At 46.4% G+C, this 23667-nt stretch overlaps 2 long non-coding RNA genes across 4 annotated transcripts in view; one reads left to right on the top strand and one right to left on the bottom strand.

The window, feature by feature from the left end:
- The first annotated feature begins 9544 nt into the window (after nucleotides 1-9544).
- On the top strand, nucleotides 9545-18576 carry LOC135575945 (uncharacterized). Its single transcript, XR_010467408.1, has 2 exons — nucleotides 9545-10105; nucleotides 15296-18576. It is a non-coding gene; the product is annotated as an uncharacterized LOC135575945 (long non-coding RNA).
- A 2592-nt stretch (nucleotides 18577-21168) lies between these two features.
- Nucleotides 21169-23667, bottom strand: part of LOC102089086 (uncharacterized) — a 31768-nt gene continuing 29269 nt past the window's right edge. For 2 of the 3 annotated variants that reach the window (XR_010467401.1, XR_010467403.1), the window contains one exon: nucleotides 21571-23663. This is a non-coding gene — a long non-coding RNA (uncharacterized LOC102089086). Of the gene's footprint in view, nucleotides 21466-21570; nucleotides 23664-23667 lie in introns of those variants that run through there. The other variant, XR_010467404.1, reaches the window with a different exon arrangement.

Below are 23667 nucleotides of genomic sequence, written 5' to 3'. Positions count from 1 at the left end.
TGAAAAAGAAGCTGACATAACTGAAACATAAATAATTAGCAATATGTATAGATGACATATTTGCTGTAAATTTTCACCTATGGAGAATGTTGTATGGAAAAACCGAAGCATTCGAAAAGCATAACTTATTTTTAAAATGTGGATCTCTGCAGCTGAAGTGTGGGAGCTGTTCGGCGAAGCACAGCCAAGGCCGGTGCAGCGATTCCAACGCTAATGCCGCAGCTGGGAGAGCTGGATTCACTCGCCTTTGGCAACACAGATCTTGCACATGAGCTCTGCCAACTGATTTGGCTTTCCAGGGTGGCAGATTCCTGTTTAAAACGCTGAAAGAACAATTCTCTCCTATTTACCAAGGATGAGGAGTTGGTAAATACATTACAGATTGTGAGACAGTCAGGCACTATAAGGGTGAGGATCATGAAAGGCCCTGACATGGGCTGGGAGTGTTACTTGCTTGAGAGCATGTGCTGAAGAAATGACAGACTAAGGTTATTGAGTCCAGTGTTCTGTGCCCTGATGCCACCAGAGACAATGTGCTTGGTGTGAAAAGTCTGAAAAGTCCAGTTTCGCATTCAGGTTTTTCACTATCAGTTAATATTTTCGGTTCTGGAGCTTGAACGTCAGTAGAGATCATATGCATTTCACTAGGAGAAATAATAGCTTATGCAGCTACAGCTATGCCAATAAACTCAGGGACAAATTACCTGCCTAGAACTTCACTCAAGTCAGTACAGCTATAGGAAACAGCTGCCCTAAAAGAGCAGTTCTTAGTAAAGAAACACCTGCTTGGAAGAACCTCATGGCTGTTGTTCCTTTTTCACTTCCACAACATCCTCATGGACGGGCATGGACTGTGTGCACTGGGTGAGGAACTGCAGGAGAGCAGCGCGGAGACAGCCCGGCTGCTGCTGCCGTGTCTGCCTGGCTCCACGGCTCGGAAACATGTGCAGCTCCGATTAATAAAACAGTGTGTACCGGTGGAACGACGCCAAATCGCTCCCATCTCTGCGCTTCCTCATTTCTCCCGTAGCGCTTGCCCTCCAAGCAGGAACAAAGATCTCCCCTGTCTGGTGCTGCCAGCCGTGGAAAGGGGCTGTGAATTATTCAGCATGTTACTTTGATGAAGGCAGCGCGTTGGGAAGTGCAACCACTAACCCAGCCCTTCTTCTTCCTCCCTCTTCCTCTTCCCCCAGCAGCCAGATGCCGGGTTCGTGGCCCAGGTGCGCACCCCCGGGAAGGCTCTGCCGTCCGTGTCGCGGCTGGCGGGAGATGGGCCTTGGTTTGTGTGTGACACACAATGAGATGGTGACAGCCAGAGCTGCTCGTTTCCTGCAGAAATGCCGCACGGGAGCCGTTGTCCTCAGCCCCGCGAGCGCAGCGCCAGGCGTCTGCCCAGGAAAAGGAGCTGCGACTAAACAGCGGGATCCCCACTGCTGTTGTGTACCCAGCGTTAGCACCGGACATTTAGGACACGGAGAGTTTAAGTGGAAAGAGAAACTCTGAAAAGTTTACAGGAAATGGAAGCATGGGGATGTTTAGTGTTTATGGAAGAACGAGCTGGGAAAATCCAGAAACTGCAAGTCACGGACAATTAAAACCTGCTTTAGGCTTTCCTCATGGTTGCCTTGTCTTAGCAGAACACTCACTGTTTCCCACATGTTCGCCATCCTCAGAGGGGTGTGCTCGATGCAGGGAGAGAGGAGGAAGGTCAGGAGTTTGCCATAAGCTGCTGCTTCATCTTTTCTCAGTTACAGAACCAGGGCTCGATGAGCTAAGTGGTCCTTAGGAGTTACGGATCTGAGAACTAGAGCAATAATCAAATCAGTGATCGCAGTTAATCTTTCTCCAGTGTTGGCCTTGTGTGGCTGTTTGCCTCCCCCAAGCAGGAGTCAGACACGGTGATTCGATCATGGTGGCCTTCAGGGTCCGGCCATGGCGGTTAATGGGGGCTCTGTGAGCAAAAAATGCACCATACAGCCTGTGTTAGTGTCTCATTTCCCCTCCTGAGCTGACAGAAGCATCAAGTGCACTTGTGCTCTGAGGTCTGTCCTGTATAAATATCCCCAGGAAATAAATAAATGCCAGTGCACTTGTGCATATCCCTCAGATATTCTTCTCCCCAGCTGCTGTGCTGACAGGACTTACTGGGAATCAGGCATTTCATCCTGGCTCCTGTTCTGCTGGAGGGAGATGGGAACAAGATGCTCCTGAGGCAGGGGAGGGAGGGCAGCAATTCGCTTACCAGAATATGGGTCTGTTCATTTACAGATGCACATACACACACACACACAACGCTATGTAGAAAACTGGAAACGAATTTGTTCTTGCGCTGAAACTGAAGGGGAAGAGCTGAAGACTGAAATCTTACTCGGGGGAAGAGCTGTGAGACAGTAGAGCGGAGAGTTTAGCACTAGGGTTTTAATTATCATCCAGATGGGTGCTGAGACTACATACCTGCTGTGAGGGGTGAAAGAGAAGGGGATTGTCGCAGTGATTCAGCTTTCCAGCAATTCTGGCCACTGTTAACAATTAAATGAAACCTATAAAATGGGGCTGACTCAATTATTCTGTATCAGTCTATTGATTCATGTCTGTCATGTGTGATCCCCTGCTCCACCCTGCAGTAAAACAGAGTTTAAAGCCCAGGACTAAATACACAACATCTGCTTGGCTGTGGTTACCTGCAGAGTCACCGAATTCTTGGGGCCTGACCCAGAGCTCTACAAATGCCATTAAGAGCACAATGAATTGAATAGGTATTTCTGAACATCATCAGAAGACACAAATCAGGCTTCTATTCTATATTCTGTGTATTTTGTGTCCTAGGTAAACTGAGTCACTTTTGGTTGCCTTGGTGACCTATCTAGAGAGCAAGAATTCTCACCTGTCTTTCTAGAGTTATGAATTAAATTACTGGAGCACACGCGTTCCTGCTCTTTCCCTGGACACAAAGTCACATCCCACCGAGTTCTCACATGGCTTTGGGTATTACACGCAGGGAATGCAAACGCTTTCTCCTGTGTCGAGCGTGCAGGATACGTGCACTGGGTGAGAACAGCCGGGTTTCAGGGATGCTCCTCCAAAGGGAGACAGACCTTCCCCATTTAGCTCCCCATTAATTATTGTCAGGTCATCTGGTTAAATCTCTAATAACAACAGACACACACAGTTAATTTCCATGGCAATCTGGATTCTGCTGTCAACATCAAATGCACTTGCCAGTGTTTATCACTCCCCATGGCCCTCAGACTAGGTCGAATTACCATTTTAGCTGGAATGTATTCCATCAATCAGAATCAATGGCGACTGCCCCATAAAACAGAGTTGTGTGGGCAGAGTTGTGTGGTAGCTCCAACGGAGATGGGAGATTCTGCACACTCAACGAGGCCTCGATGGAACCAGCGCACGGGTCCTGCATCTGCCTCTCGCTGTCCTTCCCGCGCACCATCACTCCCAATGCAAACGAATATCAAACTAGGGCCTCTCTTGGTTTCTTTTTGTATGTTGTCCTATATGAATGAAAAATGTAGTATAAACGCCAGGGAACAGCCTCTATGATATGATATACATCAATGCGATTTCATTGACCTGACATTATGATTTTTGCCAGAAGATCCCACTGCAATGCCTAAGCTGCAGCACAAGATCCCCTTTTCTTTATTCATTGTCCTTTCACTGGAACGTAGCCACGTCCTTCTTGGTGAAGAACTGACCCCAGCTCAAAGAGCGACTGCTGCCAGGAGAAAAGCACTTGGTTCCTGACCTCTCCGTCTTCCCGAGCCTGTCTTTACACAGGGATCTGTGTATTTTGTCTAGTGCTAATGAGCCGGCCTGTGTTATCTCTAATGTCATTTCCCAATTAAATTAACCCCAGACCGTGGGTGTGTGTTTGCATGGCGATAGTTAACGTTGGGAAGGAGGATGCCTTGGGCGCACACAAGAAACCTGCAAAGCTCCTCCGTTGGCTTTGGCTGCTGTGCTGACTGGCACCACCCCAGGGAGAGTGTGCCCGTGCATCACAAATCTGCTTTTTGGTTCCCCTTCCACCCACCCCTGAGCCGAGCTCTCTGCCAACTCAGCTTCTGTAGAAATCAAAGGGAAATATTCTCCCCCTCCTGTTTTTTTCTTTTCCTGAACAGATTGGATGTCATTATGTGCAGCTGAGCTTGCTGAGGGGGAGGAGGGGACAGGAGGAGCGGTGCAAGAAGAGACGGTTTTAGAGAAATGCTCGCAGTCCATCAGAGGGGGAAAACAGCCTCCAGCTACGCGGCACCAGCACTTCACACGCACGCTGATTTACTGGGGAAACCCAGAGCGCTTTAATATTTAAAAATTAAATAGAGAGTCAGGAACAAAAAAAGAACTAGAAGGGAAAGGATGTTGTCCCTGTTGGTGGAGCAGTGAGACCGACATCGCAGGGCTGCGATGGGGGAGCCCAATGTCAGAACATCTTCTCAGAGGTCTGACGTCTCGGGGGTGCTCAGGTGGGAATTTCTTGAGCACACGCAATCCTACAGACGTGAGTCCAGGTACAGACTGCACGAATAGTCCCGATCGGTACACAGAAAGGCTTCCAGCTCATCTCTTCATGAAGTGACTCCTCCCAGCCAAGTTCTTCACCATGCAGCCACTTGCCCGTCATTACCGAGGGGTTCACTAGGTGAGAAAGAGGGAAAAAGAAAGGGAAGGGGAAAGGAGAATGGGGAGGAAGAAAGAAGGGGGCAGGAGAGAGGGGGGGGGAGAGAAAAGGGAGAGAAAGGAGGAGTAAGAGAGGGAGAGAAAGAGGAGGGAATGGAGGAAGAGAGAGCGAGCCAGACAGTGAGGAAAGGAGGGGTGCGAGCCAAACGCATGGCATTCAAAAGAAGCAGCTTTCAAAAGCTTTGGCTGGGATGCAGATTTGCAGAATCTCTGGCCCCATAATTCCCTGGCACACGGAGCTTGCTGGAGGCATCAGTGTGCCCAAAGGGGGCTCGCAGAATAAACAGCAGATAAAGAAACCAACACCCACAACAGGCCTATGAATGAAAAATGAGGGCAAGGGAACCAGCTGTGCTGCCAGCTGCAGGTGACCCCATTGTGGAAGCTGCACATGATCGTGTCCACTAGTTCTGAAATAATCGGCACGGACAATAATAGCTGGGAGGAAGAATACATTCCCCAGCTATATTAAAGAGAAAGTAATTGCCCATCTCTCTGGCCAGCTGTATTTTAATCCAGAACTAAATTACGCTGAACATTCTGATAAACTTTTTATGTTACAGCATCTCCTAAAAACTCATTTGACACTACTAAAAAACACAGTTCTCATTTAAGTTGAAAGAGCCAGAAGGATGATTATCCACCGAGATTTGCCCAAGAGCACAGGGTCTGTGCCAGTATCAGGAACAGTCCAGATCTCCTCAAGTCTCGACCTGGAGCCCTAAGCAAACAGCTACGTTCTCCCAGTTTTTAGATGCTTGTTTAAATGAGCAAAGATCGCATGTGAGAAACAAGAAAGACCCCAACCCTGTAATTCAGTTCGTAGATGTGGTTCTCCAGTTAACAATTATCCTCAGCTTCAAGTACTTGGTACCGCAGCAGAGCAGTATCTTTCGCATCAGACCATAAAAATAAGGTAACAGTATTGAATAGATGCTATTGACTCCACTTTGCAGATGGGGAAACCAAGTCAGAGGGTGGAATAATTTCCTTCAGTGTTTCACAAAAAGTCAAAGGCAGAAGATGGAAACAGATGTTATACAGCTGTGTTATGTGCCACCAAACCAGAATTTTGCATTCACCAGTTTCACTGGCACTATTATGCAACCGAGGCTGAAAAAGGAATGTCTCAAAATGCACAAACATTCACTAATCACCATCTCCCAAACACATAGCGTGGCATGGCCAACTTTGGAATGAAATACAGCAGGTTTTTAGAAAGCAAGTTGCTTTACTAAAGATGCAGAGCAATGGAGGATCAAAGTCTGCTCAATCTTTAGAGAAGAAAATTATAAAGAATAATAAACCCACATGGGAATATGAAACAAAAGCAGTCGTTAAAAACTGCTTCTGAATTGGTAGGTTTTTGTGAGAGAGAGATAATTCCAGAGCTATTTGACAAAATCAATTCCAAGTGCAGTTCTTGTGGGTTGTGCAGAGAATGGAAATGGTCCAGCTCCGGCAGGGGCCTCGGTCCTTCCCAAAGCGCCGCACGTGTGCGCCGGGACGCGCTGCAGCTTGTCGCGGGGCACTGAAATAGCCAGGGATCGCGCACCGCCGAGTAACAGTCATTTGCTGCTACCAAAATAGTTTACAGTATTTAAAAAAAAAAAAAAGCTTAATCTAGAGATAGTTCTGTTGGCAGCAAAAATCGTCCTTGTGCCAAGAGAAAAATCATTTGCATCCCTGGTGTCAATGGTAATACTACCACGTTGCCTGAGCGCTCCGGGAGAGGCAGCCAGCCCAGCTCTGCTTTCAGCAAGAACATCTCCGAAAATAACACGGAGAAGAAAAGAAATCCACATCGCAACTGCATCAGTATCGAATCTGACATCAGCAGGTGATGAATCATCCTTTAGTAGAAGCATTTATCTAATGAGACGTAACTCCGGTGTTTGGGAATGGCGTTTTTCCTTCGTTCCAATGAACAGCCCTCAAAGAGTTAAGTTTTCAAGAATATGGTTGCCTTGGTATTATGCTCTCGGCTGTGATCAGCAATACGTAACAAAAATCAATACTTAAGTGGTTTTTTTAAAGTATTTCCCACTGTAAATGTGTAATTAATTAGCCTTCCCCTCCCCTCTGCTCGCACGTCCAGACCCGCGGGGACCCTCCCCGCTTCTTCCTATGGAGTTCAGACAGTGACTGGGAAGTGAATGATCCATCCAGCCGGAGGTGTAGCACGTCCATTAAGTGATGGACACTTTAAGCAGTCCCGCTGCTGTTCAAAGTTTAAAGAGAAAAGTAGAGCCCAACAGGAACATGGAAAGTTCTTGTCTCTTAAACCACTTGTTTGATCACACGAACCGCGCACGTTTTTGTGAATCAACCTACTTGAATGAAAAAGGAGCGTTTGTGAGAATGGCACATAAACAAGAGCACCTGTCACTCATTAAGAAAATACCGCGATTCTAAGCATTAGTTACAGCTTTTGTTCCAATGTGTCTAGTTGAATATTCTTTGTTGTGATGGTTAATTTTATGCACACTTTGCTGGAAATCCGTGGCAAGTGAATTTCATATTGACAATCACAGAAAATCATATGAAGATGAGTCCTGTTTAGTCCTCATTATCATTGTATCAGAGAACCTCATGCTAGAAATTATGTACAGCCAGTCAAAGAACAAATTAGCCACAATTAACAACACTTTGTAGCACTTCTGATTAGATCTCAAAGTGCTTCAAAGTCTTTAATTTTCTGGCTGTTTCTGCGGTATAAGGCAGTGCTGTTACTCCCATTTTACCGCTGGGGTTGTGCAGTACAGAACCGGGACCCGCACGGTTTGGGTGCCGTGTGCGCCGTGACCTGCCCGTCCAGTCATCCCAGCCGCGAACACGAGTACTGATTACGTGAAGTACCAAGTTGCCAGTACTTACAACTTCATTAGCAGTACCATCATATGTGCTGTTTCTCTTGAAGATGCAGCTGCTTGAATGTCATCTGAATACCTCAGCCTTTACGAAAAAGTGCTCTATTTTTAAAGTCATAATTATGCCACTCATGATTTTGAAGTACGGGCTTATGCCTTTATTAGTATAAGATTGGCAATACTGAACTTAAAAAAAGCCCAAATCCTGAAATACCTGGAGGTATTTTAAGCAAAGGCAAAGCCTGGAAGGAAGGAGTGGCAGGATTGTTCCCCCAGCTCTTGCACCATGGAGTCAATGGTACCCAGACTCGGGGACGAAGCTGCCGACGCTCCCAAGTCGGGGCACAGAGAAGCAGTAGCAAACAGCAGCAGAAACCATCACAATTCTGTGGGACGCTCATTACTCTGGGCTGCTTCAAGGCAAGCAAGTAGTCAAGGCTGCCCAAAGAAGTTCTGTGGGTTCTAGAGCAGGAGGCGTCAGTCTGGTAGAAAACAGAGGTCACTTACAGTGCCGTGTTCCCACCGCTGCGCAGGGAAATGTGTCCCTGGGTGTCCCCCAGCGCGGGTCAGCTCTGCGTCGCCACAGCGACATTCTGCCCCGCAATCGGTTCTACCCACACAAACCTCGCTGCAGAACCGAGCAGTTGATTCCTGCGACTCCTTTTTCGATCTAGATTTGAGTGGCATCGTCTTCTTGACGAGAAGCCCCACTTGCTTAGAGCGGAGTTTTCCTGATAGTTTTCTTTCTATGAATTCCTCCGTCAAAGGGCTGTCATAACAGACTGTTTGCCAATTTGAAATCCAACAGTTTGTCTGGTTTAAGTGTTAAAAATGTTGTCTTGGCAGTTGGGTTTTTTGGTGTTGGGTTTTTTTGTGGGTTTTTTTTTTTTTTTTGCATTAAGTGACTTGATTTTTTTTCTATTTTTTCTACTTTTCTTTCACTTCTAATAAACCCCAACACAACCCTTGCATTCAGGAAGCAATTTTTAACTATATAACCTCTGCAAAACTCAGCATGTTTTTGCTGAAACTTATGGCCATCACTGGTAAAATACAGCAAGTTGTTTTAAAGCGGGATTAAAAGAAAAGCAAGATAGATGTGTGTTTTAGTTAGCGAGAGAGAAAAATTTGAGCCTAAGAGCTGCCCCAGGCTCTAGTCTGTGAGACAGTGCTCTCCGTGACAACTCAGGTTGCTTTAAATGATCTTTTACCACTTCACCTTTTCACTCGCTACAGTCAGAGCAGCAGGAGCGTGTGCGCAGCTGCATCTGGGCGTCCTCAGCATCTGTGGAGGGTGTGGGCAGAGATTTCACGGGGAATGTTCCAGAGTCCTGGTTCCAAGTTCCGAGGATGGGTGATGACGGAGGCGCCCGTGCCTGCCCCCCCGGCAGCGCTGCGGGGGGTGACGCTGCCGTTCCGCTCACAGGGGGCTCTGCCCCTGCGATTTCTTTTTAAATGATTCATGACTCCCACTTCTCACTTCATCTGCCTTTGTTTTCCCGTGCGGCGCAATGTGTCTGATACATGGCAAACCGTGCTGTGCTAACGCCAGCCCTGGCAATGGTTGTACTTTCATGTCAAGGTAACGACGTCTGCAGAGACGGTACACTGATGTAAATGGACTTGGAGAGGGTTTGGATCCCACTTCTGTGGCCTTGTAAAACTGTACAAACCAGGAATACAAACAGCCTCCCCAATGAATCATTTTTCTTCGGTACATACTTTTTTTCCTCTTTCTTTTCCCAGTGTCCTGAGCTCAGCTTTAGCAATAGCCCTTCCTAGTACTTCACCAAATTCCTGCTTCTTGTGGTACTAAAATCCAGGTGGCAACCGGTAATTTTCTAGACCAGCTTTCATATGTCTTTACAAAGAATCAGCAGCCCCCAATAAGGATGGAAAAACTGAAGCAGAGAATTAGGAAACACCTTGGCTAAAAGCATTCAGCAGGCTAGCGGAAGAGCCAAGAATGAAACGATGATTCCCTGATGTTTAGCCTGATCCTCTCAATCGGGCTGCCTCACACTGAGAAGGTGCTCAACAATCAACCTTATTTATATATTTACCATTCATCTATGGCATGTTCTCACATCTTTTATTTTCATGCTAATTGTGTTGTGGATCTTCTCCACCCACCCCCCCGTTTCCTCCAGTACATTTGTTCTGCAGCTATTTGTGTAGAAACCAAGCAATTTCTGCTCCACCTGCTCATAAACACAATGAGAGAGGGAACAGCGTGTTCCAGCAGAGCCTCTGCCTTAGCAACAGTTCACAGCATCGCTGGGAAGGAACAGAGACCTTCTGGAGAGGAGGAGTGCCCTTCGTCTCCCGAAAAGCAGCAGCAGGCAAGTTCTGCCTTTAATTCTATTTCCTGCGAGCCCCCCCTTTCGCTGGAAGTGTTTGGTAGCTGTAATAAAGAATGCAAAACCTGAGCGCAGTTTGCCCCTCGCACTCCGTGAAGACAAAGTGGGGTTGGTGACTGAGCAGACCGTCTGCCACGCGGAACACGCAGGCCCACGCTGGAGCCCTCAGTTACAGAGGTAAATTATTTGCAGTGTCAATTATTTATTCTGTTTAGAGACCAAGCCCCTGGTCTCTCAATGTCTGGCAGGGCAGGTCTCCTACAGATGTACAAGGGGAAACAGAGTGTAGCCCACAGCCCTGCGCACCTTGGATTCCAGAACCTGAACGAACATACCACAAGGATGATATGATGCTGAGTTATATGAAAAGGTCAATAGTGACATAAAACAAACAAACAAAAAAGACAAAATATTTTTTTTCATTGTCTGGAGATCATATATTTCATTAAGCTGTCTGCCTAAATTAGAGAATTAAGGCTATTATCTGTCAAAGGATTTTGATGCCAAAGAAAAAGGTCTGGGCTCATAGCTCATCTAGTCATTATATGACTGGAAATATGGAGCAAAATATGGAAGAGGTAAGAGGAGATACAGAAAACCTCTGGCATGGAAGTGAGAGTGAAAAAGATTGTGGGAGAGCAGTGAACTTGCATGCATAAAGTCTTTAGCTGCTGAGATCCCTGACACAACACAGTGTCCTACAGCTGCGGAACACAAACAAGCAAAGGCTCTCTGAAGTCTGGCCACGGCACTTCCCACAGAGGGCAACCTGAACACATACAGCAGCGACAAAGACTCAACTGTCGCCTGACTCGCCGACTTGTACCCAGTCCGCGGTGTCACCCTGACTTGGGTGTGACACACAGACGCAGCGTGAAACAGCCCTCACTAGTCTCCCATGTAAAATCTGGTTTTGATGAGGTCCCTACGATCCGTGTGTGTTGCTGGGCTGCGAGTGGCACCGTGCCGGCTCACGGGGACATCGGGGCTGTCTCACGAGGACAGAGATGTCACAAGGATTCGCATGGGCAGCACACGGAGCTCAGCACGCGCCATGGTTCTGGAGGAAGTCCCTCCTCTGACGCATTGTCACCACCTGTCTCTCTACACTTGATGGCATCTGTTGGCATTTTTTATGTGCCAAAGCATTAATATCAGAACAGTGCGGGAAAGGGAGATACCAAGTTCTTGGGCAGGCAGAGATGCCAAACGCCGTGTCTGTACCGCCCCGGGGGACCAGGCTGTCCCCCCCAGAACCGGGGGACAGCAACTCGTGTTTGTCTACGGCGCCACCTAAAAAAATGGAGTGGCAGGCGATTCAAACAGTTTGCCACAAGGAATAGGGGAGAGGAAGGCAAATTATCTTAAAAGTAATAAAGAATGTAATGGCAGCATCAGGTACCAGATGGGTGGTAGAGAATTCCTTGACTTGTCCCCAAAGCGGGTAAAGCAGACGAGCTTTCCTGACATTGCTCAGCCAACCGTGAGGAACCACCAAGACGAGGCAGATGGCCATTCCATCGTGAACCGGGCTGGGCCTCGGCTGCCGCTGGGAACGGGTGCGGAGGGGCCAGTTACCGCACTCTGAACGGCGGCTTTTGTGATCCAGACAGCCATAAAGCTCATTTCACAGAGAGTGGCAAAATGTCAAGATAACAACAGGTTTTGATAAATATCCAAAATAAGTAACTATAAACTCGGGCAAATATCTTTAAAAAACAAAAAATAGAAAAAAGCGGAGCAAAGTGATGCCATATAGTTCAGAACAGGACTCTGTTACTTCTACAAAGGCACAGAGAAGATATTAATTAATGGCTTTAGTCACAGTACTGCTGTTGCTAGATGTTGAGACAAATGTGTAAACAGAGGAGCCCTGGGAATGTCGCAGTAATTTAAAGTACATAAACCTTCAAAGCACTGCCTGTGATAGAGTGATACATTGTCTTATAATTGGGCAATTGCTTTCATTCCATGATATAATTAGCACACAATTACGGTTATGTGAAAAATCGTTGCATCTCCCTCCCTTCCAATTTGTGCCTGCTTAATCTAAGTAGAGAATGTATCTTTTTTGCTGCATTACCATTAGGTTTGCTTTATCCTCACCGTTCAGCGGTGGTAACGCTGCCTTTCACCTGGCCAACGTAACCATCAAATACTCAAGACGGGAATTCAAATCATGCTATTTGTATAAAATATTTGCTCTTAGTATTTTTTCCACATCCTAAAAATACGTCTCCTGCTGCGACAACATAAAGTTAGGTGACTCATCGCACAAGCACCAGTAATCAGTGCAACAAAACTGCGGTAGAGTTTATACGGCATGTGCTCTCTTGTCACGGCTCTGCTAGAAAAGCCGGTTTTGGCTACAACATCTGTTCTGAGGGCCAGTGCTCAACCGGCAGCCGTTTGCTGTGAAGCAACGCGAAAAAATTTGGGGCTCCAAATGGCAGAAATCTCACTGATAGAGTGATTTCACGCTGTTTCTGCTGTCTCAGGCTGATACGGTACGAGGGGCAGCATGTGCCAGTTGGAAATAAGAGCTCCCAGGTTCCAGCAAAACCCTCCACAAAATGATCTTTCCTCCAAATGCAAATGTTTTCATAAGTCTTGTGAAAAGCATGTGTTTCTAAATCAACAAACTATGCCCAAGTTAGGGCACGTGCGTTATACCCTTGCTCAGTCATCCATAGGTACAAGACAATATTTAATGGTTAGGCTTCAGATCAGATCTTTACCGGCTGTGTGCTGAGGGTCCTGCAGGCTGTGGACCTCACCTCTCCAGCCGCCTCAGAAGGAATGGTTATCTTTAGATAACTGGTTGTCTTTAGCAGAACTGGCTGCATGGCTTGTAATCAAATCTTAAAGAAAAAAATTCCTAGTGCGTCTGTTTCTGCTGGGGAAGAGATGAATGCCAAGGCTCCTCGGGCTTTGCTGTGCAGGAAGGAGGGCCAGGTTATTACCTCATTATAGCGCAGAAGCTATGGATCCGTATCACGGTACTATGTGAGCCATTACTATCTCCTACTCTGGTTTTGGTACCATGGTCTCAATTCTAGATTTGTAGACCTTGGAATACTATTTTAAAAGTGAGGGTAAATGCTGCAGGACAAATACTGTGATCCATACTCAATCCATTCCTTCAAAGAAGTCCAGGGCAACTGGTTTGTATCCCAGCTGTTGAGCTGCCAGCTCTACTCTTCAGTTTTTACTGCCTGACCTCTTCAAGTCCTTAACGCTCATACAAGGACTGTCAGTCACAACAAAAGGGCTGCCTGATCCTTCTGTAGCCCAGGATCCCCCGATATTCCCCAAACTGTCCCCCAAACACACATATATCACCAGACACACCTTGTCTTCCTACAGCTTCCCACACGCATCCCCAAAGAGGGGAGCACAGACATAAATGTAAGGGGGGAAAATGCATTGCAGATGGAAAAGAACAACCACCACCACCTCTCACATTGTCTGTAGTCAGTCCTGGGGGAGATAACTTATCTATGGGAAAAGCTTTACAAACTCTAAGTAAACGAAGAAATATATTTTCATAACATTTGGGAGGAAGTGCATCTTAATGGAAAATAGCTAGAGAAAAATAATCGCAGCTAGTGAGCTGAAGGAACTATATTCTCACTGACGCGCAACAACAATAGAAGCTAATGCGAGTCGTTTGCAGAAGGAAAAGTGAATAGCTGCGGCATATTTGCAAAGAATGTGTGGCAGTTTCCCAAAGGCAGAGCTCCAAGGAACAGCAGCTGGGCCATGGGAAGGAGCTGGGCAGGAGGGAGGCGGAACAGCCCGTGGGACGCTGGCACCAGCGCTTCAAAGCGGCTCCTGCAATGAGAGGTGCCTGAGCCCAGAGGGGACACCAGGGGCTGCTGCCCCAGAACGCTACAAAAGACACACGTTTGCATGTTTTTAGCATGTTTTGAGCTGGCAAATTTACCCGTTATTAAACCAAAGTAGTGAATTAGATTTTATTAATAACTACTCTCCTGTTTTGATCAGAAAGCATTTACTTCAAATAGTAGTTTAAAAAAATCAAATCTTTCTAATTAGAACACGTTCCATCTGCGGAACATACATCCTACTGGCTTTGTACTTTGACCTTATTATCTGCAGCCGAGGACGGCCCATTGTTTGGTGCATCATCAGCCCTGCATCTTAGCAACACAGGGCGAAAAAGCTGAGTAAATAAGAAGGCATCCAAAATGCCATAGTAACATACCACTTATCCTGACGCTTGAAAAAGTTGCTTTCCATGTTTGGATTTGTCTAACGAAGGAAGCTGCCTCTGCCAAAAACATTTACAAAGTACATCCTAAATTTCGAAAAAAAAAGATTGATAAACTTATTTCTAGCCGAATGTAGATTTTAAGCAACACAAACCAAATTTCGCGTGGTTTTGTACTCAGGACCTCGGTGGTGGTGGTTTTGGTCACTCCTTAAAGAACATTTGGCTACAGCTCTAGGATTCCTCGTTTTTAAGGTTTTACTAAGGGGCTCAAAAATTGCAACAAATAGCTTAGAAAAGATAAAAATCATGTCACTCTACTTAGTGTAGTTATGGTGCAGTTCAGTACAATGTGATCATTGGTCTCCTGGGAATCGTTCCTCAAGTTCATACTGTGATATAGCATGAAATAAATCCGAGCCAACCATACAGTTCTAATTCCATCAATGGGTATGTTAATCTGATTAAAACGAGCTTGTTGGTAAGAACAGAAGTTACACTGGTGGGGGAGGAAAGAGGGGGTAGATTTAGTAAGGATTAGTAGAATCCACTTCCCATTCCCATCTACAGCTCTCTACACTACAGATCCAAGATCTGTGTTCAAATTACTGACAAGGTTACCAGCTGGAACTTTACATTCGATTCAATTATTTTATATTGTACCTTCAGGCTCCATTCCAAAGTGACTCTTAAAGAATAATCAGACTTATTCAATAGGCAATCAGAATGAAATTACTTTATGTAAGTACAACAAGGTTACAGACTTGGTGCAGTCTGTGTGTTATATGCTACTCATTTTCAGTGCTTTCAAATTCTTACTCTGATTATCTGTGATGTCCAGGCGTCAGCAACCAGGACAGGATTTCCTCACGGTGTCTTTTCTGTGGTAAAACTCCCAGAGAGACTCCCACGAGCACACGAATTGTTTCATCTTAGTCATACAAAAATTCTAACGTGGTTTTATGTATTAAAACCCTTCTAAAGCTCTCATGCACAACTATTCCCTTCAAAGGCCCTGGGACAGGCAGACCTAGAGCTTGATACGGTTATTTTGTCTAACCAAACTACAAGGATAATGAAAGATTATTAATGGTGTATCATTTTGATATAAAATCATTAACCTGCCTCTGCAGGGGCCACAAACAAGCTGAGCTGTTTCCAAAGACCTGGCCTGTCCTCCACACTGTGCTTTCCCTGCGCCAGCGCTGAAGAAACCGACTCATCTTCCTCGTACATCAGTCTTGGGCAATGCATCTTCAATGATCAACTCATTCTTCCTGTTGGGCCACTGGTCATCAGGTTTACTGACAGGGAAAGATCCACTTTCTCATCCGGCTGCTTGCCTGGCAAGGAGCTGGACAAAGCCGAGTCAGTGAACTGGAGAACGTGGTTCTTGGCTGTAGGATCTGCATGGGGGCTGGTGGATGGCGATGGTACAGACAAGGTTTGGTTGAGATAAGACCGAGCGTCACATCGTTTCACTGGAGAACGCAGCCATGCAACCCGCGATCCTCTCTGTCACGGTTCCAGAGCGCAGTTCACAATGCAACTGAGAATGAGAACGTTTTGCTGCACCTTCTGTGGCCCCAAAAGCTTGATTCCAGCTTTCCATCGCAAATCCACACTAAGTCAGTTCTTGGTCCTCTTGTACCAAATCACTTGGCTGCTGCTTCCGATTGTCATACCTGGTCTATAAAAGACACTTCTCCTTGCTTCTCTCTTTTAACAGCTATCTCAGAATTCCGTCTTTTGCCATTCAGCTACCTCCACAAAACAAAAAGTTAATGGCAACAACTTTCAAAACTGTGGATTTTAGGATTTTATGTATGCAAGCTGATTTAGCCGGAGAATAGCAACAAATGAGAAATGGCAATTAACTCTCCCAGAGTAAAGCCTGTTATTTCTCATGTTCTTCAACCCCCTCTCACAGAATGCTGTCAGAAAGAAGGCAGCTGATTCTAGCAAACAAGGCTACGCACTTCGTAATTCCACTCCACTGCAACCAAAACTCTGTAGGAAGAACATTTCAGTATAACTAATTAGCAAGCTCTGTGTCCTCATCCTTGTTAATTCAAGAGACACCTCTAAAAGGCTCCTTGGGGAGAGGTTCTACTGTTATAATTTTACCCCCCCGTTCCAGTCCGGACGTCTACTTCGAAGTTCCGCAAGGAATAATCCCCAGGAGCGCAAAGGGTGAATATCCAGGTGCTATTTGAGAGATTGCCCTTGTCTTCATAGTGGAATTTAGCACGTACACTAAATAATAGCTCAGGGTATAGAGAGTTGTTGGGAGTTCCTCCAAATCAATTATTTGCAAATTTCAAACCTTTAGAAACTTGTCCATCATTAATCTCAGAGATAATAATATCTGCTTGACGAAGATCACACCGACATCTGTGACTGTGTGCCTGGTGTGCCCTCACAGCTACTCGGAATAGAGCTATGAACACATTTGGGTAGGAAAGCAGAGCTTTGGTAACGCAGGGAACTTGTGTAAGCTTCAGGTCCCATGGGAGTTCTGGGGCCACCACCATCTACTGCCAAACAAGCCACATTCTCCCTTTTGCGCGGCGTTTATCTGCGCTATTGCAGGCAGCCCAGCCACCACAGCTCAGAAATAGTCATTCCCCTGCAAATTAGTTCACCTCATTTCATGGCCAAATCATTCACTCGTCAGTTTTCCCTTTGGCCTTCGCAGTTAATGGGATCTGCTATTAGTCAGTCCGGGGGGATTTCTTACTCCCATTAGGGAAAAAAAAACCACTCTGAATTCAAATGGAATTCATTTCCCTAAATATACAACCACACGTGGCCACTCTTTTGTTTGAGACCAGTAGATTTGGGAATGGTTTGAGTTGATTACAAATGAAAGATCACTTTAAAACTCAGAAGGAGAAACGCGCTGGTTTTCATTCAAGGACATCCCGAAAAGAAATACCTTCCGCCTTCTCCATTTTGTTGCTTTTATCCCTCCATCAGTATCACCAGTACCAGTGACCTTGTGGGAGTTATTTCAAAGTACTGAAGGAAGCCCTGGTCCAGGTTCCTTCTGCTTTCTCAGCACATCACCCCGAGGCTCCACCGAGAGCCCCGGCCCTGGGGCCGCCCATTCCAGCTGTGGAAATGTGACATTTGCCCTGCAGACAGAAGCCTCAAGGGCTCCGTTCAGTGGCGCAGCAGCCTGTGCTCTCCTGAGAAACCGCTACAATCCCTGGCCAAGAGATCCCCCCATTTTCAACCTTATATATATGCTTTTGAACTGTTTTATGAATCCGGCCCCACGTTTCATGCCAGGCATCTTGCCATGTGCCGTGTCTAGTTTATATAAACCTCTAGGGCTGGCTTTAATCTGCTTTCCCAGAGTCCCTAGGTCTGAAAACCTAGATACCAGGAAGAAAGAGGGGAAGAAAACAGAGAAGAGCAATCAAAGCACGGAGTGAGATCACTTCTGAAGATCGCAGTGAACACGGATCTGAGGGCTGATCCGGTTCCTCAGCTCAGGTGCTGGGGTCACCGGGGGCTGTTTTCCCCCTGCGATTGCGTAAACGAGGAAGCTGTTGACTCGCTCGGCGCTGCACAGACATATGTGCCTCATTAGCTGGATTCCTTGTATTGTTTCGGCTTGTCGCTGCTGGCTGGGAACATGCAGCCTTGAGCTGTTCCCGCTTTGAAAATGCACTTCTTTCTGCCCCGGATTATTGCCAAGCGGAGATTTAAGTACACTATTACTTTTATGGAGAACTATTAAGAGTTATTAGATCCCATTAGAGCAGACTATGCTCTTTAAAAAAAGAACCCTTTCCTTTATTTTTGAACAACCATTTATATTCATTTAAATCTGACAGAAAGTTTGTATCAACGCAAACACAGTTAATTATATCTTAAATCAGTGGGAATATTTCTTGTTTATTTTGAAAAAATGTTTTACTAGTCTCCCCTAAAGACCGTGTCGTACTTATGTGGCTTTAAAGTGACCGTCACGGGTGCTGGGGGCACCGGGGGTTCTGGCATGGATGCCATAAGGAGAGTCGGGGAAAAGGAATTGGAAATCGAACCCCAGCACAATCTGTACCTGTTTTTTATTAGGTTCGGATGAAGTCCCCAGCTCATGGACACTAAAATATCAAGGGGAATCTTTATATCAGTAGAAACAGGATCAGACGGTACATTACATTAAGAATATGACCTAATATTATTGGCAGAAGTCACTACCAGTAAGAACTGCACAGGGCACCCGCTCCTGGGTGGCTGTGACTGTTTAAGCCGGGGTGAATGCCTGGATTAATTGCGGGTCTGTTCCAAGTTTAGTTCACGCCTGCTCCTTTTGTTACAGTTTACATCCAGCTCTCTGAATTTCTGTGCATTAGTAATTTGTATCAAGCCGATTTCAAATAAATGAAGAAAACATCTCAAAGGAGTAAAGAAGTCTATGTGCTGACATTGTGTTTTCTGAAATACATCTGAGATTAGCTCTGACTTTATGCCTTCCCTTACAGCAGCACTTGTTTTAAGCAACGTTCTCAGCAGCCCAGACCTTTGCGTTCGATCTGCTTTAGCTGTAATTCGGATAACGCGCTTTGGGAAGAATGTGATGTCTTCCTGGAAAACTCTCAATTTTTCCTCCCTTCCCTTCCCCTCCTTTCCCTGACACACTGTGAGATGACTAAACGCTGCCACAGGAGGGAGAAAAACAAACAGGAAAGAATTAAAAGGGCCTCGGATAGGGCTGTGAAGCAAAAGGCATAAATTATCCGGCTCTCCCCCGCCGCCGAGCTCTCCTGCAGCCAGACACGCACGGCACCTCCCTCCCGGCGCAGCCCTGGCACGGCGCGCAGCCACGGCCGCTGCGGCGCGTTCCCCAGCAGAGCATCGCTTGGCACGGCTCGCACCAGAGTCCCTCCCGAAAGCCTGGGAAGAACCGAGCTGCACGGCCCAACGGTAGCGGAGAGGAGGGAGGGAGCGAGAGGGGGAGAAACACCTTTGTTACGTGGGGAACCGTGTTCGAAACGCACCTGGGAGCATAAAGCAAGTCCAGGGTTAGAGGTGATTGTTTGAAAACATATATGCTCCTGGAAAACTACCTGTAGGGATTTGTGCAGGAAAGAACGCTGTTCCTGTTTTTCAGGGGTTGGCTGCACGAAACAATCAGCCACACGAAAAGGCAAAGAGTGGAATTCTCACATACGTTGTTTGACTTTTTTTCATTATTGTTTTTAAGGCATGCTCTAAGGAAAGCGGTTGGAAGAACAGCAGTTATGCCTGAATCATAGCTTTCCTGCCTTAACTTGGTCCTGTCTTAACTCGGTCCTTTTGTGTTTGGTTTTTAGAGCCCTTAGGTTTTGTCTAGACTAGGAAAAAAAAAAAAGGTGTGTTTTTTCCTAGAATTATAGCTCAATTGAACTTGTTTAACTAAGCAAAAGCCAACACTTGAACATGGATCACGGTTTAGCAGCTTTAACTCAGTTCAAAAGGCGGAACAGGACTAAACTAGGTAAACTGTACCGACTCCTCCAGCTCTTCTCCTAGTTAGACAGCAGGCAGCAGACTGAAAACCTGAGGAAGCTGCGGAGCATTCGCAGGCTCCTCCTGCCGCGTTCCGCCCGAAGAACAGCAGACAGGAAGCTCAGCCTTGGTGGACCATTCAACCTTAATCTACCAACCCATCTGTCTAGATATGTGAATTTTTTATACTATATTTGGACATTAACTGATTGAAAAGCCACAGAATAAGTGATATTTTTCGAAGTGAACACGAACCATTCTGGTGCCACGGCTGAGACCCACTCGACGGCTGTGCGCTGGAGCCCTGGACTGGCGAACCGCCCCTCTCTTCCGCAGCAGGGACAAGGCACCGCACGAGCCTTTCCTCCACCGCTCATTCTCACATTGAAATCTCCTCTCGGGAAATGTACTAAGCAGATAATAATTCACTCTGCTTACGCCAGGAATTTTCCATTTTGAGTTGTATCTGTTGCTGGGTTTTGGCACTATTGAACTGTAAAGGGCAAATTTAAAAATAATTGAGCAACTGGCCTCCTGGATTGTAGTTTTGGGCTTTCCTGCAGAACACAAAAGCTTTCTGATTCAGAAAAACTCTTTGATTTCCAATGAAGCTTGCAGGTATCTGTTGTAGCTTGCAGATAAACTCTACACGGTTACCGGTGATCTTTCTTCTGCTGTTCTGTCTCTGCATTATATCAGTTTTCCAGTAAGGCCACCAAGTTGATTCGACTGCTTTATTGTGATCAGGTTTACACCCTTCTTTCTTTAGATCTTTCTTTGGCAGTTGCAGCTGCCTACACAGATAATTGCTCTTCATCTGTCCCCCAATGTACAACATAAATTTTTGATGGTTTAAGCTTCCAGTTCTTTACTTTCCTGAGTAGTGTGTGTGAGCTGAAAGGAACAACATCTGGACAGGTCAGTTCAGCAGGAGCGGTAGTTTACAGAAACTGGAACAAAAACTGGAATTACAGTCGTTCTTTTTTTCCAAGGGAAGAAGGGGAATGGAAATGGAAAAATGTCAGTGAAAAAAATATATAGGGCCCCAAATGGAGAGCTGAGGACGTCTGCAATGGGGAATCTGGGTGAGACAGCTGTGCTGAGCCTCACCTAAGGCTGCCCGAGCACCTCCCATGATGTCATATTTTGCTCTGATGGGCGATTAAATGAGTTTGTTGCTCCAGCCCTTGCTCCTGACACCTATTAAATCTGTAGTCTGGAGCTGTCAGGGAGCACAGCGTTGGACACCAACAGAACCCCTGTGGGCCTGGGGACCGGGACAGATCCTGCACAGCAGCTCTCTGCTCGGTTTTGGCTGGCTTTTCAGGATATTTTTCTTCTATGCGCATTCAAGGATTGGGTTAGAGAAACCAAGAAATAACCTGCTGTCCTCTGTGTGCACTGGTTAATGGCAGATGAAACGAGGAAAGCTGGGCCTACACTGTTCCTCTGCAGTCTTGCAGGAAATATCCCTCTTAATTTCAAAAGAACAGAGGAAAAAATATTTAATTCTACAATGTTTATATTATTAAAAGTCCACATAGAGGATTCATTCATATTTACAACAGTCACAAGAACTTGCAAATATTGTGTCTTTCATCCCAAAGTGACCCGCAGTTACCTGCTCTACCTCTGTACTGTAGACAACAGATCTTACACAACATTCCAAATCACGAGGTACTTGTAAGGCACAGCGCTTGCTGAATACAGATCCCACCTGCTTTTCTGGCAGCAGGCACTCGTAGGATCTTCTTAAGGATGCCAGAACCCTCGCGACAGGACGGAATTCAGGAAAGATCTTCTGGAAAACGGAGAGACCAAATAAAGTCTCTAAGCCTGGGCAAGTCAATAAACTGTCACAGTTGCCCAGGAGGAATTGGCTTGTCTTAGATAAACTTACAAAAGGCCCTGAAAAAACAGAACTTTATTTAATAGCAAAGATTAATTTTCTGACTTCAAAGTAGTAATACAGAGCTTGGCTAAGGTTTACTGCACAAGCAGTTTCCCCCCGAGCAATGATTTCAGAATCTGCCTTGTTTGAAGGCTGGCATTTGCTGCAGCTGCAGACCTGGAGTATTTTTGATCCCCTCTGAGTGCTGGAACACTATCCAACAATTAAACCGCAGCCCAGAAACAATCACACATCTGTTTGGAGGCAGGCTGCTCAGTGACTGCCACTCTCCTGCCAGCACAAACGCCGCAGCTGCTGAGCGATTCCTGTCTTTGGTGTGCGTGTCTACGTACGCGCTGCTTGTGGGGCGCTTGGTCCTGCAAGCAGTGGGATTTCGTATGCGTAAATCTGCTGCAGAGCATTTTTATTGCAATATATGAATGCACCCATAATCTATTTGTGGAAGTACTTTTGTTGATGTCAGCACACGTTTGTGCTTTTGGATGGACACCTATTCTCCACCTGATCTTCACATTTCGCCTTTGAACTCATCGGCTACTTGGGCCACAAGAGTTGCTGCCCATTATTGTTGGCCCAGGAAGGGAGATAAACTGCTGGAAGGAGTTGAGAATGGGAGTCAAAAGAACAGCTGGATCTGGCCCTGATGGAATCTCAGTCTCTCTAAAGCTAAAACCCCTCATTTCAAGAACCCTCTTGGGACTATGGCTGGGACTCTGAGGAGGATTTGACTCAAGGGCTTTGGGAATTGGGATGGGGTGAATACCGACGATAGGTCTGTCTTCCTGGAGGACAAATTACCCTTTCCTAAAAGCACTTACAGACTCCATGCAGGTAGCTGCTTTTGTCCTATTTTATTTATAGACTTCAAATAACCACAGGCTGTTGATAGCCAGGTGAAGCGCATGCAAATGGCATTCATTCCCCACAGGAACTGCCTCCCTATAAAACTAAGACCAGCTTTCTGAAAACGCCATTGTTCCCACTCCCAGCCAAATGACAGCTTGTGCTGCTCCCGCCAGCGCCCCCTGAGCCCCCAAGGTCCACAGAAAGCTGCGTTGCCATTTGTGGTGTCTTTGCCTACCTAGCAATAGATGAGTCACTGCAGCAAGTGCTAGCCACAGCCTGCTTGCTTGACAACATCAGTATCACAAGTGACAGAATCTGGGCCACCCACTGGCTCTATTTCTGGAGCATTCCTCTGTCTAGGAGAGAGCAGCTGGAGCTTTTTTGCTTTAGACCATTTATCAAATATCCTATTGCTGAAGTATAAGAACATGCCATTACAGGAAAGAAAGACTTGATGATCTTCCCACCAGGAGCCCCTCAGCTTAACTTATTGCTATAATCATCTATTCTCTTGTACCAGGCTTGTTTTTCTTTTCTCAATTTAAGCTGGGAAAGTTTATCAGAGGAGGCGCTGGTGCTGGGCAGAGGGTGGTCAGAGCACCAGTGTTCTGCTCTGCGCTGCTGCCCAGGTGCTGCAGCTTGCGCTCAGCCCCACTCGAGCTCTGCCCCTGCTCACAGCTGCAACAAGCTGCGTGGGCACGAACTGTGAAGCTCCCATAGGTGAAGGTGCCGCATTCTCAAGCCACACATTGCACAAGCTACATCTGCTTGCCCGGGGAGAACAGGACTGATCTGCAACATGCAACGCAATTTTCACCTGACTGTCTGAGAAGTGGAGGTTACCCAGATCTGGAGAGGTATTTGCCACGCGAAGTTTCATCTAGGCTGAAACCAGCAGCTTCCCAGCCTCTGTGCTGGGGCAGGGGGTGTCAGATCCTCACATCTGCCGTCCCCCCACAGCTGTGGCTGCTCGGGGATACCCACCCACCGCCCAGCTGCCCCTCCATTCACTGTCACTCAACACCCAGCTATTTCACAGGCCTCACTGGAAACAATAGGACCTTTCAGGAATGAAATCAGATCTCCACTCTGATAGGAGGGCAGCTGCCAGACACATGAAAGCTTCTGCTTGCTGTCTCCTCCTGGACTCGCAGGGTTCACATTCAAAGAAACGCAGTAAAACATCCACAGCCCCTTTGCAAGGGTCAGGGTTGCAAAGGAAATTCTAAATGTTCGGTACCCTGC

This window comes from Columba livia, chromosome 21, assembly GCF_036013475.1.
Source record: "Columba livia isolate bColLiv1 breed racing homer chromosome 21, bColLiv1.pat.W.v2, whole genome shotgun sequence".
NCBI lineage: Eukaryota > Metazoa > Chordata > Aves > Columbiformes > Columbidae > Columba > Columba livia.
Note: the sequence above shows the minus strand (reverse complement) of the source record. Positions and strands in the feature narration are given on the sequence as shown.